General features: G+C 43.0%; 1 long non-coding RNA gene across 2 annotated transcripts in view; it reads right to left on the bottom strand.

Annotated features, from left to right (window-relative positions):
* Positions 1–1,274: 1,274 nt before the first annotated feature.
* LOC126928012 (uncharacterized) overlaps positions 1,275–20,061 on the bottom strand; it is a 39,009-nt gene continuing 20,222 nt past the window's right edge. For both annotated transcript variants that reach the window (XR_007716175.1, XR_007716174.1), the window contains exon 3: positions 1,275–1,600. This is a non-coding gene — a long non-coding RNA (uncharacterized LOC126928012). The remainder of the gene's footprint in view (positions 1,601–20,061) is intronic.

Below are 20,061 nucleotides of genomic sequence, written 5' to 3'. Positions count from 1 at the left end.
ACTAGATTTTTACGAGCGAGCGGAGCGAGCGAGCAACGATTACAATTTCCAAGCTAAACATATGCGATATATTACCTTGCATATATTTCCTGTTATTACCTAATTCTGTCAGCGATTTCGGACCACACGTTTCACTGTACTATTTGGAAATATTACTATTTATGTAAAACTATTGATAAACTGTAACCTTTTGTCAGTACGCAGTTCGATAAAGACTTCCGGTTCCTGGGGCTGTTGCGAATATTTCAATGTCCCTATGTGACCAAATGTTGGTTTGTGACACACCTTTACGCGTCCCGTGCTCGCTGCGCTCGCTCGAAAACTATAGCCTAACCTAAAACCAAGCACTCTTGCGTTCGTTATTCGATAAGGTGGCGACTCATTTCAAATTTGCGAACGTGTCGGTTCGGTTGTGAGGTTGGACTAGATTTTTACGAGCGAGCGGAGCGAGCGAGCAACGCTTACAATCTCCAAGCTATACATATGCGATATATTACCTTGCATATATTTCCTGTTATTACCTAATTTTGTCTGCGATTACGGACCTCACGTTGCACTGTACTATGTGGAAATATTACTATTTATGTAAAACTATTGATAAACTGTATACTTTCGTCATTACTCAATTCGATAAAGACTTGCGGCTCCTCGGGCTGCTGCGAATATTTCAATGTCCCTATGTGCCAAACCGTTGGTTTGTGACACACCTTAACGCGTCCCTCGCTCGCTGAGCTCGCTCGAAAACTATAGCCTAACCTAAAACCAATCCCCCTTGCGTTCGTTATTCGATAAGGAGGCGACTTATTTTATATATTCGAACGTGTCGGATCGGTTGTGGTGTTGGACTAGATTTTTACGAGCGAGCGGAGCGAGCGAGCAACGATTACAATTTCCAAGCTAAACATATGCGATATATTACCTTGCATATATTTCCTGTTATTACCTAATTCTGTCAGCGATTTCGGACCACACGTTTCACTGTAGTATTTGGAAATATTACTATTTATGTAAAACTATTGATAAACTGTAAACTTTCGTCAGTACTCAATTCGATAAAGACTTCCGGCTCCTCGGGCTGCTGCGAATATTTCAATGTCCCTATGTGCCAAACCGTTGGTTTGTGACACACCTTAACGCGTCCCGCGCTCGCTGAGCTCGCTCGAAAACTATAGCCTAACCTAAAACCAATCCCCCTTGCGTTCGTTATTCGATAAGGAGGCGACTTATTTTATATATTCGAACGTGTCGGATCGGTTGTGGTGTTGGACTAGATTTTTACGAGCGAGCGGAGCGAGCGAGCAACGATTACATTTTCCAAGCTATACATATACCTTATATTGCCTTGCATGTATTTCCTGTTATTGCCTAATTTTGTCAGCGATTTCGGACCTCACGTTGCACTGTACTATGTGGAAATATTACTATTTATGTAAAACTACTGATAAAATGTAAACTTTTGTCAGTATGCAGTTCGATAAAGACTTCCGGCTCCTCGGGCTGGTGCGAATATTTCAATGTCCCTATGTGCCAAACCGTTGGTTTGTGACACACCTTTACGCGTCCCTCGCTCGCTGCGCTCGCTCGAAAACTATAGCCTAACCTAAAACCAATCCCTCTTGCGTTCGTTATTCGATAAGGAGGCGACTTATTTCAAATTTGCGATCGTGTCGGATCGGCTGTGAGGTTGGACTAGATTTTTACGAGCGAGTGGAGCGAGCGAGCAACGATTACAATTTCCAAGCTATACATATACCTTATATTGCCTTGCATGTATTTCCTGTTATTGCCTAATTTTGTCAGCGATTTCGGACCTCACGTTGCACTGTACTATGTGGAAATATTACTATTTATGTAAAACTATTGATAAAATGTAAACTTTTGTCAGTACGCAACTCGATAAAGACTTCCGGCTCCTCGGGCTGCTGCGAATATTTCAATGTCCCTATGTGCCGAACCGTTGGATTGTGACACACCTTTACGCGTCCCTCGCTCGCTGCGCTCGCTCGAAAACTATTGCCTAACCTAAAACGAAGCCCACTTGCGTTCGTTATTCGATAAGGAGGCGACTTCTTTCAAATTTGCGATTGTGTCGGATCGGCTTTGAGGTTGGACTAGATTTTTACGAGCGAGTGGAGCGAGCGAGCAACGATTACAATCTCCAAGCTACACATATGCGATATATTACCTTGCATATATTTCCTGTTATTACCTAATTTTGTCTGCGATTTCGGATCTCACGTTGCACTGTACTATTTGGAAATATTACTATTTACGTAAAACTATTGATAAACTGTAAACTTTTGTCAGTACGCAGTTCGATAAAGACTTCCGGCTCCTCGGGCTGGTGCGAATATTTCAATGTCCCTATGTGCCCAACCGTTGGTTTGTGGCACACCTTTACGCGACACGCCACCGCTGCGCTCGCTCGAAAGCTATAGCCTAACCTAAAACCTTCCCACTTGCTTTCGTTATTCGATAAGGAGGCGACTTATTTTAAATTTTCGAACGTGTCGGATCGGTGGTGAGGATGGACTAGATTTTTACGAGCGAGCGGTACGAGCGAGCAACGATTACAATTTCCACTCCATACATATACCTTATATTGCCTTGCATGTATTTCCTGTTATTGCCTAATTTTGTCAGCGATTTCGGGCCTCACGTTGCCCTGTACTATGTGCAAATATTACTATTTATGTAAAACTATTGATAAACTGTAAACTTTTGTCAGTACGAAATTCGATAAAGATTTGAGGCACCTCGGGCTGGTGCGAATATTTCAATGTCCCTATGTGCCAAACCGTTGGTTTGTGACACACCTATACGCGTCCCGCGCTCGCTGCACTCGCTCGAAAACTATAGCCTAACCTAAAACGAAGCCCACTTGCGTTCGTTATTCGATAAGGAGGCGACTTCTTTCAAATTTGCTAACGTGTCGGATCGGTTGTGAGGTTGGACTAGATTTTTACGAGCGAGCGGAGCGAGCGAGCATCGAATACAATTTCCAAGCTGTACATATTCCTTATATTACCTTGCATATATTTCCTGTTATTGCCTAATTTTGTGAGCGATTTCGGACCTCACGTTGCACTGTACTATTTGGAAATATTACTATTTATGTAAAACTATTGATAAACTGTAAACTTTTGTCAGTACGCAGTTCGATAAAGACTTCCGGCTCCTCGGGCTGGTGCGAATATTTCAATGTCCCTATGTGCCAAACCGTTGGTTTGTGACACACCTTTACGCGTCCCTCGCTAGCTGCGCTTGTTCGAAAACTATAGCCTAACCTAAAACCAATCCCTCTTGCGTTCGTTATTCGATAAGGAGGCGACTTATTTCAAATATGCGATCGTGTCGGTTCGGCTGTGAGGTTGGACTAGATTTTTACGAGCGAGCGGAGCGAGCGAGCAACGCTTACAATCTCCAAGCTATACATATGCGATATATTACCTTGCATATATTTCCTGTTATTACCTAATTTTGTCTGCGATTTCGGACCTCACGTTGCACTGTACTATGTGGAAATATTACTATTTATGTAAAACTATTGATAAACTGTAAACTTTCGTCAGTACTCAATTCTATAAAGACTTGCGGCTCCTCGGGCTGGTGCGAATATTTCAATGTCCCTATGTGCCAAACCGTTGGTTTGTGACACACCTTTACGCGTCCCTTGCTCGCTGCGCTCGCTCGAAAACTATAGCCTAACCTAAAACCAATCCCTCTTGTGTTCGTTATTCGATAAGGAGGCGACTTATTTCAAATTTGCGACGTGTCGGATCGGCTGTGAGGTTGGACTAGATTTTTACGATCGAGTGGAGCGAGCGAGCAACGATTACAATTTACAAGCTATACATATACCTTATATTGCCTTGCATATATTTCCTGTTATTGCCTAATTCTGTCAGCGATTTCGGACCTCACGTTGCACTGTACTATTTGGAAATATTACTATTTATGTAAAACTATTGATAAACTGTAAACTTTTGTCAGTACGCAGTTCGATAAAGACTTCCGGCTCCACGGGCTGGTGCGAATATTTCAATGTCCCTATGTGCCAAACCGTTGGTTTGTGACACACCTTTACGCGTCCCTCGCTCGCTGCGCTCGCTCGAAAACTATAGCCTAACCTAAAACCATCCCTCTTGCGTTCGTTATTCGATAAGGAGGCGACTTATTTCAAATTTGCGATCGTGTCGGATCGGCTGTGAGGTTCGACTAGATTTTTACGAGCGAGTGGAGCGAGCGAGCAACGATTACAATTTCCAAGCTATACATATACCTTATATTGCCTTGCATGTATTTCCTGTTATTGCCTAATTTTGTCAGCGATTTCGGACCTCACGTTGCACTGTACTATGAGGAAATATTTCTATTTATGTAAAACTATTGATAAAATGTAAACTTTTGTCAGTACGCAGTTCGATAAAGACTTCCGGCTCCTCGGGCTGCTGCGAATATTTCAATGTCCCTATGTGCCAAACCGTTGGTTTGTGACACACCTTAACGCGTCCCTCGCTCACTGAGCTCGCTCGAAAACTATAGCCTAACCTAAAACCAATCCCTCTTGTGTTCGTTATTCGATAAGGAGGCGACTTATTTCAAATTTGCGACGTGTCGGATCGGCTGTGAGGTTGGACTAGATTTTTACGATCGAGTGGAGCGAGCGAGCAACGATTACAATTTACAAGCTATACATATACCTTATATTGCCTTGCATATATTTCCTGTTATTGCCTAATTCTGTCAGCGATTTCGGACCTCACGTTGCACTGTACTATTTGGAAATATTACTATTTATGTAAAACTATTGATAAACTGTAAACTTTTGTCAGTACGCAGTTCGATAAAGACTTCCGGCTCCACGGGCTGGTGCGAATATTTCAATGTCCCTATGTGCCAAACCGTTGGTTTGTGACACACCTTTACGCGTCCCTCGCTCGCTGCGCTCGCTCGAAAACTATAGCCTAACCTAAAACCATCCCTCTTGCGTTCGTTATTCGATAAGGAGGCGACTTATTTCAAATTTGCGATCGTGTCGGATCGGCTGTGAGGTTCGACTAGATTTTTACGAGCGAGTGGAGCGAGCGAGCAACGATTACAATTTCCAAGCTATACATATACCTTATATTGCCTTGCATGTATTTCCTGTTATTGCCTAATTTTGTCAGCGATTTCGGACCTCACGTTGCACTGTACTATGAGGAAATATTTCTATTTATGTAAAACTATTGATAAAATGTAAACTTTTGTCAGTACGCAGTTCGATAAAGACTTCCGGCTCCTCGGGCTGCTGCGAATATTTCAATGTCCCTATGTGCCAAACCGTTGGTTTGTGACACACCTTAACGCGTCCCTCGCTCACTGAGCTCGCTCGAAAACTATAGCCTAACCTAAAACCAATCCCCCTTGCGTTCGTTATTCGATAAGGAGGCGACTTATTTTATATATTCGAACGTGTCGGATCGGTTGTGGTGTTGGACTAGATTTTTACGAGCGAGCGGAGCGAGCGAGCAACGATTACAATTTCCAAGCTAAACATATGCGATATATTACCTTGCATATATTTCCTGTTATTACCTAATTTTGTCTGCGATTACGGACCTCACGTTGCACTGTACTATGTGGAAATATTACTATTTATGTAAAACTATTGATAAACTGTATACTTTCGTCATTACGCAGTTCGAAAAAGACTTCCGGCTCCTGGGGCTGTTGCGAATATTTCAATGTCCCTATGTGCCCAAATGTTGGTTTGTGACACACCTTTACGCGTCCCGCGCTCGCTGCGCTCGCTCGAAAACTATAGCCTAACCTAAAACCAAGCACTCTTGCGTTCGTTATTCGATAAGGTGGCGACTTATTTCAAATTTGCGAACGTGTCGGATCTGTTGTGAGGTTGGACTTGATTTTTACGAGCGAGCGGATCGAGCGAGCGACACTTACAATCTCCAAGCTATACATATATCTTATATTGCCTTGCATGCATTTCCTGTTATTGCCTAATTTTGTCAGCGATTTCGGACCTCACGTTGCACTGTACTATGTGGAAATATTACTATTTATGTAAAACTATTGATAAAATGTAAACTTTTGTCAGTACGCAGTTCGATAAAGACTTCCGGCTCCTGGGGCTGCTGCGAATATTTCAATGTCCCTATGTGCCAAACCGTTGGTTTGTGACACACCTTAACGCGTCCCTCGCTCGCTGAGCTCGCTCGAAAACTATAGCCTAGCCTAAAACCAATCCCCCTTGCGTTCGTTATTCGATAAGGAGGCGACTTATTCTAAATTTTCGAACGTGTCGGATCGGTTGTGGTGTTGGACTAGATTTTTACGAGCGAGCGGAGCGAGCGAGCAACGATTACAATTTCCAAGCTAAACATATGCGATATATTACCTTGCATATATTTCCTGTTATTACCTAATTCTGTCAGCGATTTCGGACCACACGTTTCACTGTACTATTTGGAAATATTACTATTTATGTAAAACTATTGATAAACTGTAACCTTTTGTCAGTACGCAGTTCGATAAAGACTTCCGGTTCCTGGGGCTGTTGCGAATATTTCAATGTCCCTATGTGACCAAATGTTGGTTTGTGACACACCTTTACGCGTCCCGTGCTCGCTGCGCTCGCTCGAAAACTATAGCCTAACCTAAAACCAAGCACTCTTGCGTTCGTTATTCGATAAGGTGGCGACTTATTTCAAATTTGCGAACGTGTCGGATCGGTTGTGAGGTTGGACTAGATTTTTACGAGCGAGCGGAGCGAGCGAGCAACGCTTACAATCTCCAAGCTATACATATGCGATATATTACCTTGCATATATTTCCTGTTATTACCTAATTTTGTCTGCGATTACGGACCTCACGTTGCACTGTACTATGTGGAAATATTACTATTTATGTAAAACTATTGATAAACTGTATACTTTCGTCATTACTCAATTCGATAAAGACTTGCGGCTCCTCGGGCTGCTGCGAATATTTCAATGTCCCTATGTGCCAAACCGTTGGTTTGTGACACACCTTAACGCGTCCCTCGCTCGCTGAGCTCGCTCGAAAACTATAGCCTAACCTAAAACCAATCCCCCTTGCGTTCGTTATTCGATAAGGAGGCGACTTATTTTATATATTCGAACGTGTCGGATCGGTTGTGGTGTTGGACTAGATTTTTACGAGCGAGCGGAGCGAGCGAGCAACGATTACAATTTCCAAGCTAAACATATGCGATATATTACCTTGCATATATTTCCTGTTATTACCTAATTCTGTCAGCGATTTCGGACCACACGTTTCACTGTAGTATTTGGAAATATTACTATTTATGTAAAACTATTGATAAACTGTAAACTTTCGTCAGTACTCAATTCGATAAAGACTTCCGGCTCCTCGGGCTGCTGCGAATATTTCAATGTCCCTATGTGCCAAACCGTTGGTTTGTGACACACCTTAACGCGTCCCGCGCTCGCTGAGCTCGCTCGAAAACTATAGCCTAACCTAAAACCAATCCCCCTTGCGTTCGTTATTCGATAAGGAGGCGACTTATTTTATATATTCGAACGTGTCGGATCGGTTGTGGTGTTGGACTAGATTTTTACGAGCGAGCGGAGCGAGCGAGCAACGATTACATTTTCCAAGCTATACATATACCTTATATTGCCTTGCATGTATTTCCTGTTATTGCCTAATTTTGTCAGCGATTTCGGACCTCACGTTGCACTGTACTATGTGGAAATATTACTATTTATGTAAAACTACTGATAAAATGTAAACTTTTGTCAGTATGCAGTTCGATAAAGACTTCCGGCTCCTCGGGCTGGTGCGAATATTTCAATGTCCCTATGTGCCAAACCGTTGGTTTGTGACACACCTTTACGCGTCCCTCGCTCGCTGCGCTCGCTCGAAAACTATAGCCTAACCTAAAATCAATTCCTCTTGCGTTCGTTATTCGATAAGGAGGCGACTTATTTCAAATTTGCGATCGTGTCGGATCGGCTGTGAGGTTGGACTAGATTTTTACGAGCGAGTGGAGCGAGCGAGCAACGATTACAATTTCCAAGCTATACATATACCTTATATTGCCTTGCATGTATTTCCTGTTATTGCCTAATTTTGTCAGCGATTTCGGACATCACGTTGCACTGTACTATGTGGAAATATTACTATTTATGTAAAACTATTGATAAAATGTAAACTTTTGTCAGTACGCAACTCGATAAAGACTTCCGGCTCCTCGGGCTGCTGCGAATATTTCAATGTCCCTATGTGCCGAACCGTTGGATTGTGACACACCTTTACGCGTCCCTCGCTCGCTGCGCTCGCTCGAAAACTATTGCCTAACCTAAAACCATCTCTCTTGCGTTCGTTATTGGATAAGGAGGCGACTTATTTCAAATTTGCTAACGTGTCGGATCGGTTGTGAGGTTGGACTAGATTTTTACGAGCGAGCGGTGCGAGCGATCAACGCTTACAATTTCCAAGCTATACATATGCGATATATTACCTTGCATATATTTCCCATTTTTACCTAATTTTGTCAGCGATTTCGGACCTCACCTTGCACTGTACTATGTGGAAATATTACTATTTATGTAAAACTATTGATAAACTGTAAACTTTTGTCATTACGCAGTTCGATAAAGACTTCCGGCTCCTCGGGCTGGTGCGAATATTTCAATGTCCCTATGTGCCCAACCGTTGGTTTGTGACACACTTTTAGGCGTCCCGCGCTCGCTGCGCTCGCTCGAAAACTATAGCCTAACCTAAAACGATCCCTCTTGCGTTCGTTATTCGATAAGGAGGCGACATATTTCGAATTTGCTCACGTGTCGGATCGGTTGTGAGGTTGGACTAGATTTTTACGAGCGAGCGGTGCGAGCGAGCAACGCTTAGAATTTCCAAGCTATACATATGCGATATATTACCTTGCATGTATGTCCTATTATTGCCTAATTTTGTGAGCGATTTCGGACCTCACGTTGCACTGTACTATGTGGAAATATGAATATTACGTAAAACTATAGCTAAACTGTAAACTTTTGTCAGTACGCAGTTCGATAAAGACTTCCGGCTCCTCGGGCTGGTGCGAATATTTCAATGTCCCTATGTGCCAAACCGTTGGTTTGTGACACACCATTACGCGTCCCGCGCTCGCTGCGCTCGCTCGAAAACTATTGCCTATCCTAAAACCATCCCTCTTGCGTTCGTTATTTGATAAGGAGGCGACTTATTTCGAATTTGCTCACGTGTTGGATCGGTTGTGAGGTTGGACTAGATTTTTACGAACGCGCGGTACAAGCGAGCAACGATTTCAATTTCCACGCTATACATATACCTTATGTTGCCTTGCATGTATTTCCTGTTATTGCCTAATTTTGTCAGCGATTTCGGACCACACGTTGCGCTGTACTATGTGGAAATATTACTATTTATTTTAAACTATTGATAAACTGTAAACTTTTGTCAGTACGAAATTCGATATAGATTTGCGGCTCCTCGGTCTGGTGCGAATATTTCAATGTCCCTATGTGCCAAAGCGTTGGTTTGTGACACACCTTTACGCGTCCCTCGCTCGCTGCGCTCGGTCGAAAACTATAGCCTAACCTAAAACCATCCCTCTGGCGCTCGTTATTCGATAAGGAGGCGACTTCTTTCAAATTTGCTAACGTGTCAGATCGGTTGTGAGGTTGGACTAGATTTTTACGAGCGAGCGGTGCGAGCGATCAACGCTTACAATTTCCAAGCTATACATATGCGATATATTACCTTGCATATATTTCCTGTTATTACCTAATTTTGTCTGCGATTTCGGACCTCACGTTGCACTGTACTATGTGGAAATATTACTATTTATGTAAAACTATTGATAAACTGTAAACTTTTGTCATTACGCAGTTCGATAAAGACTTCCGTCTCCTCGGGCTGGTGCGAATATTTCAATGTCAATATGTGCCCAACCGTTGGTTTGTGACACACTTTTAAGCGTCCCGCGCTCGCTGCGCTCGCTCGAAAACTATAGCCTAACCTAAAACCAAGCACTCTTGCGTTCGTTATTCGATAAGGTGGCGAATTATTTCAAATTTGCGAACGTGTCGGATCGGTTGTGAGGTTGGACTTGATTTTTACGAGCGAGCGGATCGAGCGAGCAACGCTTACAATCTCCAAGCTATACATATATCTTATATTGCCTTGCATATATTTCCCGCTATTACCTAATTTTGTCTGCGATTTCGGACCTCACGTTGCACTGTACTATGTGGAAATATTACTATTTATGTAAAACTATTGATAAACTGTAAACTTTTGTCAGTACGCAACTCGATAAAGACTTGCCGCTCCTCGGTCTGGTGCGAATATTTCAATGTCCCTATGTGCCGAACCGTTGGTTTGTGACACACCTTTACGCGTCCCTCGCTCGCTGCGCTCGCTCGAACACTATAGCCTAACCTAAAACCAATCCATCTTGCGTTCGTTATTCGATAAGGAGGCGACATATTTCGAATTTGCTCACGTGTCGGATCGGTTGAGAGGTTGGACTAGATTTTTACGAGAGAGCGGTACGAGCGAGCAACGATTGCAATTTCCACGCTATACATATACCTTATATTGCCTTGCATGTATTTCCTGTTATTGCTTAATTTTGTCAGCGATTTCGGACCTCACGTTGCACAGTTCTATGTGGAAATATTACTATTTATGTAAAACTATTGATAAACTGTAAACTTTTGTCACTACGAAATTCGATAAAGATTTGCGGCTCCTCGGTCTGGTGCGAATATATCAATGTCCCTATGTGCCAAACCGTTGGTTTGTGACACACCTTTACGCGTCCCTCGCTCGCTGCGCTCGGTCGAAAACTATAGCCTAACCTAAAACCATCCCTCTTGCGCTCGTTATTCGATAAGGAGGCGACTTATTTCAAATTTGCTAACGTGTCGGATCGGTTGTGAGGTTGGACTAGATTTTCACGAGCGAGCGGTACGAGCGAGCAACGATTACAATTTCCACGCTATACATATACTTTATATTGCCTTGCATGTGTTTCCTGTTATTGCCTAATTTTGTCAGCGATTTCGGACGTCACGTTGCACTGTACTATATGGAAATATTACTATATATGAAAAACTACTGATAAACTGTAAACTTTTGTCAGTACGAAATTCGATAAAGATTTGCGGCTCCTCGGGCTGGTGCGAATATTTCAATGTCCCTATGTGCCAAACCGTTGGTTTGTGACACACCCTTTACGCGTCCCTCGCTCATTGCGCTCGCTCGAAAACTATAGGGTAACCTAAAACAATCCCTCTTGCGTTCGTTATTCGATAAGGAGGCGACGTATTTCAAATTTGCTAACGTGTCGGATCGGTTGTGAGGTTGGACTAGATTTTTACGAGCAAGCGGTGCGAGCGAGCAACGCTTACTATTTCCCAGCTAAATATATGCGATATATTACCTTGCATATATTTCCCGCTATTGCCTAATTTTGTCAGCGATTTCGGACCTCACGTTGCACTGTACTATGTGGAAATATTACTATTCATGTAAAACTATTGATAAACTGTAAACTTTTGTCACTACGCAACTCGATAAAGATTTGCGGCTCCTCGGGCTGGTGCGAATATTTCAATGTCCCTATGTGCCGAACCGTTGGTTTGTGACACACCTTTACGCGTCCCTCGCTCGCTGCGCTCGCTTGAAAACTACAGCCTAACCTAAAACCAATCCCTCTTGCGTTCGTTATTCGATAAGGAGGCGTCTTATTTCAAATTTGCGATCGTGTCTGATCGGCTGTGAGGTTGCATTAGATTTTTACGAGCGATCGGAGCGAGCGAGCAACGATTACAATTTCCACGCTATACATATACCTTATATTGCCTTGCATATATTTCCTGTTATTACCTAATTTTGTCAGCGATTTCGGACCTCACGTAGCACTGTACTATGTGGAAATATTACTATTACGTAAAACTATTGATAAACAGTAAACTTTTGTCAGTACGCAGTTCGATAAAGACTTCCGGCTCCTCCGGCTGTTGCGAATATTTCAATGTCCCTATGTGCCAAACCGTTGGATTGTGAAACACCTTTACGCCTCCCTCGCTCGCTGCGCTCGCTCGAAAACTATAGCCTAAACTAAAACCAATCCCTCTTGCGTTCGTTATTCGCTAAGGAGGCGTCCTATTTCAAATTTGCGATCGTGTCTGATCGGTTGTGAGGTTGGACTAGATTTTAAGGAGCGAGCGGATCGAGCGAGCAACGATTACAATTTCCACGCTATACATATACCTTATATTGCCTAGCATATATTTCCTGTTATTACCTAATTTTGTCTGCGACTTCGGACATCACGTTGCACTGTACTATGTGGAAATATTACTAATAATGTAAAACTATTGATAAACAGTAAACTTTGTCAGTACGCAGTTCGATAAAGACTTCCGGCTCCTCGGGGTGTTGCGAATATTTCAATGTCCCTATGTGCCAAACCGTTGGATTGTGACACACCTTTACGCGTCCCTCGCTCGCTGCGCTCGCTCGAAAACTATAGCCTAACCTAAAACCATTCCTCTTGCGTTCGTTATTCGATAAGGAGGCGGCTTATTTCAAACTTGCTAACGTGTCGGATCGGTTGTGAGGTTGGACTAGATTTTTACGAGCGAGCGGAGCGAGCGAGCAACGACTACAATTTCCACGCAATACATATAACTTATATTGCCTTGCATATATTTCCTGTTGTTACCTAATTTTGTCTGCGATTTCGGACCTCACGTTGCACTGTTCTATGTGGAAATATTACTATTTATGTAAAACTATTGATAAACTGTAAACTTTTGTCAGTACGAAATTCGATAAAGATTTGCGGCTCCTCGGGCTGGTGCGAATATTTCAATGTCCCTGTGTGCCAAACCGTTGGTTTGTGACACACATATTCGCTTCCCTCGCTCGCTGCGCTCGCTCGAAAACTATAGCCTAACCTAAAACCAAGCTCTCTAGCGTTCGTTATTCGATAAGGAGGCGACTTCTTTCAAATTTGCTAACGTGTCGGATCGGTTGTGTGGTTGGACTAGATTTTTACGAGCGAGCGGAGCGAGCGAGCAACGATTACAATTTCCAAGCTATATATATTCCTTATATTGCCTTGTATATATTTCCTGTTATTGCCTAATTTTGTCAGCGATTTCGGACCACACGTTGCACTGTACTATGTGGAAATATTACTATTTATTTTAAACTATTGATAAACTGTAAACTTTTCTCAGTACGCAGTTCGATAAAGACTTCCGGCTCCTCGGGCAGTTGCGAATATTTCAATGACCTTATGTGCCAAACCGTTGGTTTGTGACACACCTTTACGCGTCCCTCGCTCGCTGCGCTCGCTCGAAAACTATAGCCTAACCTAAAACCACCCCTCTTGCGTTCGTTATTCGATAGGGAGGCGACTTCTTTCAAATTTGCTAACGTGTCGGATCGGTTGTGAGGTTGGACTAGATTTTTATGAGCGAGCGGAGCGAGCGAGAAAGGATTAAAATTTCCACGCTATACATATACCTTATATTGCCTTGCATGTATTTCCTGTTATTACCTAATTTTGTCTGCGATTTTGGACCTCACGTTGCGCTGTACTATGTGGAAATATTACTATTTATGTTAAACTATTGATAAACTGTAAACTTTTGTCAGTACGCAGATCGATAAAGACTTCCGGCTCCTCGGGCTGGTGCGAACATTTCCATGTCCCTATGTGCCCAACCGTTGGTTTGTGACACACCTTTACGCGTCCCGCGCTCGCTGCGCTTACTTGAAAACTATAGCCTATCCTAAAACCAAGCCCCCTTGCGTTCGTTGTTCGATAGGGAGGCGACTTATTTCAAATTTGCTAACGTGTCGGATCGGTTGTGAGGTTGGACTAGATTTCTACGAGCGAGCGGAGCGAGCGAGAAAGGATTAAAATTTCCACGCTATACATATACCTTATATTGCCTTGCATGTATTTCCTGTTATTGCCTAATTTTGTCAGCGATTTCGGACCTCACGTTGCACTGTACTATGTGGAAATATTACTATTTATGTAAAACTATTGATAAACTGTAAACTTTTGTCAGTACGCAATTCGATAAAGACTTCCGGCTCCTCGGGCTGTTGCGAGTATTTCAATGACCCTATGTGCCAAACCGTTGGTTTGTGACACACCTTTACGCGTCCCTCGCTCGCTGCGCTCGCTCGAAAACTATAGCCTAACCTAAAACCATCCCTCTTGCGTTCGTTATTCGATAAGGAGGCGACTTATTTCGAATTTGCTCACGTGTCGGATCGGTTGTGTGATTGGACTAGGTTTTTACGAGCGAGCGAGCAACGATTACAATTTCCACGCTATACATATACCTTATATTGCCTTGCATATATTCCCTGTTATTACCTAATTTAGTCAGCGATTTCGGACCTCACGTTGCACTGTACTATGTGGAAATATTACTATTTATGTAAAACTATTGATAAACTGTAAACTTTTGTCAGTACGCAACTCGATAAAGACTTGCGGCTCCTCGGTCTGGTGCGAATATTACAATGTCCCTATGTGCCGAACCGTTGGTTTGAGACACACCTTTACGCGTCCCTCGCTCGTTGCGCTCGCTCGAACACTATAGCCTAACCTAAAACCAATCCATCTTGCGTTCGTTATTCGATAAGGAGGCGACATATTTCGAATTTGCCCACGTGTCGGATCGGTTGTGAGGTTGGACTAGATTTTTACGAGCGAGCGGTACGAGCGAGCAACGATTACAATTTCCACGCTATACATATACCTTATATTGCCTTGCATGTATTTCCTGTTATTGCTTAATTTTGTCAGCGATTTCGGACCTCACGTTGCACAGTTCTATGTGAAATATTACTATTTATGTAAAACTATTGATAAACTGTAAACTTTTGTCAGTACGAAATTCGATAAAGATTTGCGGCTCCTCGGTCTGGTGCGAATATTTCAATGTCCCTATGTGCCAAACCGTTGGTTTGTGACACACCTTTACGCGGCCCTCGCTCGCTGCGCTCGGTCGAAAACTATAGCCTAACCTAGAACCATCCCTCTTGCGCTCGTTATTCGATAAGGAGGCGACTTATTTCAAATTTGCTAACGTGTCGGATCGGTTGTGAGGTTGGACTAGATTTTTACGAGCGAGCGGTACGAGCGAGCAACGATTACAATTTCCACGCTATACATATACTTTATATTGCCTTGCATGTATTTCCTGTTACTGCTTAATTTTGTCAGCGATTTCGGACCTCACGTTGCACAGTTCTATGTGGAAATATTACTATTTATGTAAAACCATTGATAAACTGTAAACTTTTGTCAGTACGAAATTCGATAAAGATTTGCGGCTCCTCGGTCTGGTGCGAATATTTCAATGTCCCTATGTGCCAAACCGTTGGTTTGTGACACACCCCTTTACGCGTCCCTCGCTCATTGCGCTCGCTCGAAAACTATAGCGTAACCTAAAACAATCCCTCTTGCGTTCGTTATTCGATAAGGAGGCGACGTATTTCAAATTTGCTAACGTGTCGGATCGGTTGTGAGGTTGGACTAGATTTTTACGAGCGATTGGAGCGAGCGAGCAACGATTACAATTTCCACGCTATACATATACCTTATATTGCCTTGCATGTATTTCCTGTTATTGCCTAATTTTGTCAGCGATTTCGGACCTCACGTTGCACTGTACTATGTGGAAATATTACTATTTATGTAAAACTATTGATAAACTGTAAACTTTTGTCAGTACGCAATTCGATAAAGACTTCCGGCTCCTCGGGCTGTTGCGAGTATTTCAATGACCCTATGTGCCAAACCGTTGGTTTGTGACACACCTTTACGCGTCCCTCGCTCGCTGCGCTCGGTCGAAAACATAGCCTAACCTAAAACCATCCCTCTGGCGCTCGTTATTCGATAAGGAGGCGACTTCTTTCAAATTTGCTAACGTGTCAGATCGGTTGTGAGGTTGGACTAGATTTTTACGAGCGAGCGGTGCGAGCGATCAACGCTTACAATTTCCAAGCTATACATATGCGATATATTACCTTGCATATATTTCCTGTTATTACCTAATTTTGTCTGCGATTTCGGACCTCACGTTGCACTGTACTATGTGGAAATATTACTATTTATGTAAAACTATTGATAAACTGTAAACTTTTGTCATTACGCAGTTCGATAAAGACTTCCGTCTCCTCGGGCTGGTGCGAATATTTCAATGTCAATATGTGCCCAACCGTTGGTTTGTGACACACTTTTAAGCGTCCCGCGCTCGCTGCGCTCGCTCGAAAACTATAGCCTAACCTAAAACCATCCCTCTTGCGTTCGTTATTCGATAAGGAGGCGACTTATTTCAAATTTGCGATCGTGTCGGATCGGCTGTGAGGTTCGACTAGATTTTTACGAGCGAGTGGAGCGAGCGAGCAACGATTACAATTTCCAAGCTATACATATACCTTATATTGCCTTGCATGTATTTCCTGTTATTGCCTAATTTTGTCAGCGATTTCGGACCTCACGTTGCACTGTACTATGTGGAAATATTTCTATTTATGTAAAACTATTGATAAAATGTAAACTTTTGTCAGTACGCACTTCGATAAAGACTTCCGGCTCCTCGGGCTGCTGCGAATATTTCAATGTCCCTATGTGCCAAACCGTTGGTTTGTGACACACCTTAACGCGTCCCTCGCTCACTGAGCTCGCTCGAAAACTATAGCCTAACCTAAAACCAATCCCCCTTGCGTTCGTTATTCGATAAGGAGGCGACTTATTTTATATATTCGAACGTGTCGGATCGGTTGTGGTGTTGGACTGGATTTTTACGAGCGAGCGGAGCGAGCGAGCAACGATTACAATTTCCAAGCTAAACATATGCGATATATTACCTTGCATATATTTCCTGTTATTACCTAATTTTGTCTGCGATTACGGACCTCACGTTGCACTGTACTATGTGGAAATATTACTATTTATGTAAAACTATTGATAAACTGTATACTTTCGTCATTACGCAGTTCGAAAAAGACTTTCGGCTCCTGGGGCTGTTGCGAATATTTCAATGTCCCTATGTGCCCAAATGTTGGTTTGTGACACACCTTTACGCGTCCCGCGCTCGCTGCGCTCGCTCGAAAACTATAGCCTAACCTAAAACCAAGCACTCTTGCGTTCGTTATTCGATAAGGTGGCGACTTATTTCAAATTTGCGAACGTGTCGGATCGGTTGTGAGGTTGGACTTGATTTTTACGAGCGAGCGGATCGAGCGAGCAACGCTTACAATCTCCAAGCTATACATATATCTTATATTGCCTTGAATATATTTCCCGCTATTACCTAATTTTGTCTGCGATTTCGGACCTCACGTTGCACTGTACTATGTGGAAATATTACTATTTATGTAAAACTATTGATAAACTGTAAACTTTTGTCAGTACGCAACTCGATAAAGACTTGCCGCTCCTCGGTCTGGTGCGAATATTTCAATGTCCCTATGTGCCGAACCGTTGGTTTGTGACACACCTTTACGCGTCCCTCGCTCGCTGCGCTCGGTCGAAAACTATAGCCTAACCTAAAACCATCCCTCTTGCGCTCGTTATTCGATAAGGAGGCGACTTATTTCAAATTTGCTAACGTGTCGGATCGGTTGTGAGGTTGGACTAGATTTTCACGAGCGAGCGGTACGAGCGAGCAACGATTACAATTTCCACGCTATACATATACTTTATATTGCCTTGCATGTGTTTCCTGTTATTGCCTAATTTTGTCAGCGATTTCGGACGTCACGTTGCACTGTACTATATGGAAATATTACTATATATGAAAAACTACTGATAAACTGTAAACTTTTGTCAGTACGAAATTCGATAAAGATTTGCGGCTCCTCGGGCTGGTGCGAATATTTCAATGTCCCTATGTGCCAAACCGTTGGTTTGTGACACACCCTTTACGCGTCCCTCGCTCATTGCGCTCGCTCGAAAACTATAGGGTAACCTAAAACAATCCCTCTTGCGTTCGTTATTCGATAAGGAGGCGACGTATTTCAAATTTGCTAACGTGTCGGATCGGTTGTGAGGTTGGACTAGATTTTTACGAGCAAGCGGTGCGAGCGAGCAACGCTTACTATTTCCCAGCTAAATATATGCGATATATTACCTTGCATATATTTCCCGCTATTGCCTAATTTTGTCAGCGATTTCGGACCTCACGTTGCACTGTACTATGTGGAAATATTACTATTCATGTAAAACTATTGATAAACTGTAAACTTTTGTCACTACGTAACTCGATAAAGATTTGCGGCTCCTCGGGCTGGTGCGAATATTTCAATGTCCCTATGTGCCGAACCGTTGGTTTGTGACACACCTTTACGCGTCCCTCGCTCGCTGCGCTCGCTTGAAAACTACAGCCTAACCTAAAACCAATCCCTCTTGCGTTCGTTATTCGATAAGGAGGCGTCTTATTTCAAATTTGCGATCGTGTCTGATCGGCTGTGAGGTTGCATTAGATTTTTACGAGCGATCGGAGCGAGCGAGCAACGATTACAATTTCCACGCTATACATATACCTTATATTGCCTTGCATATATTTCCTGTTATTACCTAATTTTGTCAGCGATTTCGGACCTCACGTAGCACTGTACTATGTGGAAATATTACTATTACGTAAAACTATTGATAAACAGTAAACTTTTGTCAGTACGCAGTTCGATAAAGACTTCCGGCTCCTCCGGCTGTTGCGAATATTTCAATGTCCCTATGTGCCAAACCGTTGGATTGTGAAACACCTTTACGCCTCCCTCGCTCGCTGCGCTCGCTCGAAAACTATAGCCTAAACTAAAACCAATCCCTCTTGCGTTCGTTATTCGCTAAGGAGGCGTCCTATTTCAAATTTGCGATCGTGTCTGATCGGTTGTGAGGTTGGACTAGATTTTAAGGAGCGAGCGGATCGAGCGAGCAACGATTACAATTTCCACGCTATACATATACCTTATATTGCCTAGCATATATTTCCTGTTATTACCTAATTTTGTCTGCGATTTCGGACATCACGTTGCACTGTACTATGTGGAAATATTACTAATAATGTAAAACTACTGATAATCAGTAAACTTTGTCAGTACGCAGTTCGATAAAGACTTCCGGCTCCTCGGGGTGTTGCGAATATTTCAATGTCCCTATGTGCCAAACCGTTGGATTGTGACACACCTTTACGCGTCCCTCGCTCGCTGCGCTCGCTCGAAAACTATAGCCTAACCTAAAACCATTCCTCTTGCGTTCGTTATTCGATAAGGAGGCGGCTTATTTCAAACTTGCTAACGTGTCGGATCGGTTGTGAGGTTGGACTAGATTTTTACGAGCGAGCGGAGCGAGCGAGCAACGACTACAATTTCCACGCAATACATATAACTTATATTGCCTTGCATATATTTCCTGTTGTTACCTAATTTTGTCTGCGATTTCGGACCTCACGTTGCACTGTTCTATGTGGAAATATTACTATTTATGTAAAACTATTGATAAACTGTAAACTTTTGTCATTACGCAGTTCGATAAAGACTTCCGGCTCCTCGGGCAGTTGCGAACATTTCAATGACCTTATGTGCCAAACCGTTGGTTTGTGACACACCTTTACGCGTCCCTCGCTCGCTGCGCTCGCTCGAAAACTATAGCCTAACCTAAAACCACCCCTCTTGCGTTCGTTATTCGATAGGGAGGCGACTTCTTTCAAATTTGCTAACGTGTCGGATCGGTTGTGAGGTTGGACTAGATTTTTATGAGCGAGCGGAGCGAGCGAGAAAGGATTAAAATTTCCACGCTATACATATACCTTATATTGCCTTGCATGTATTTCCTGTTATTACCTAATTTTGTCTGCGATTTTGGACCTCACGTTGCGCTGTACTATGTGGAAATATTACTATTTATGTTAAACTATTGATAAACTGTAAACTTTTGTCAGTACGCAGATCGATAAAGACTTCCGGCTCCTCGGGCTGGTGCGAACATTTCCATGTCCCTATGTG

The sequence above is a fragment of the Bombus affinis genome, unplaced genomic scaffold (assembly GCF_024516045.1).
Source record: "Bombus affinis isolate iyBomAffi1 unplaced genomic scaffold, iyBomAffi1.2 ctg00000451.1, whole genome shotgun sequence".
Classification (NCBI taxonomy): Eukaryota; Metazoa; Arthropoda; class Insecta; order Hymenoptera; family Apidae; genus Bombus; species Bombus affinis.
This window is presented reverse-complemented; position numbering and strand designations above follow the sequence as displayed.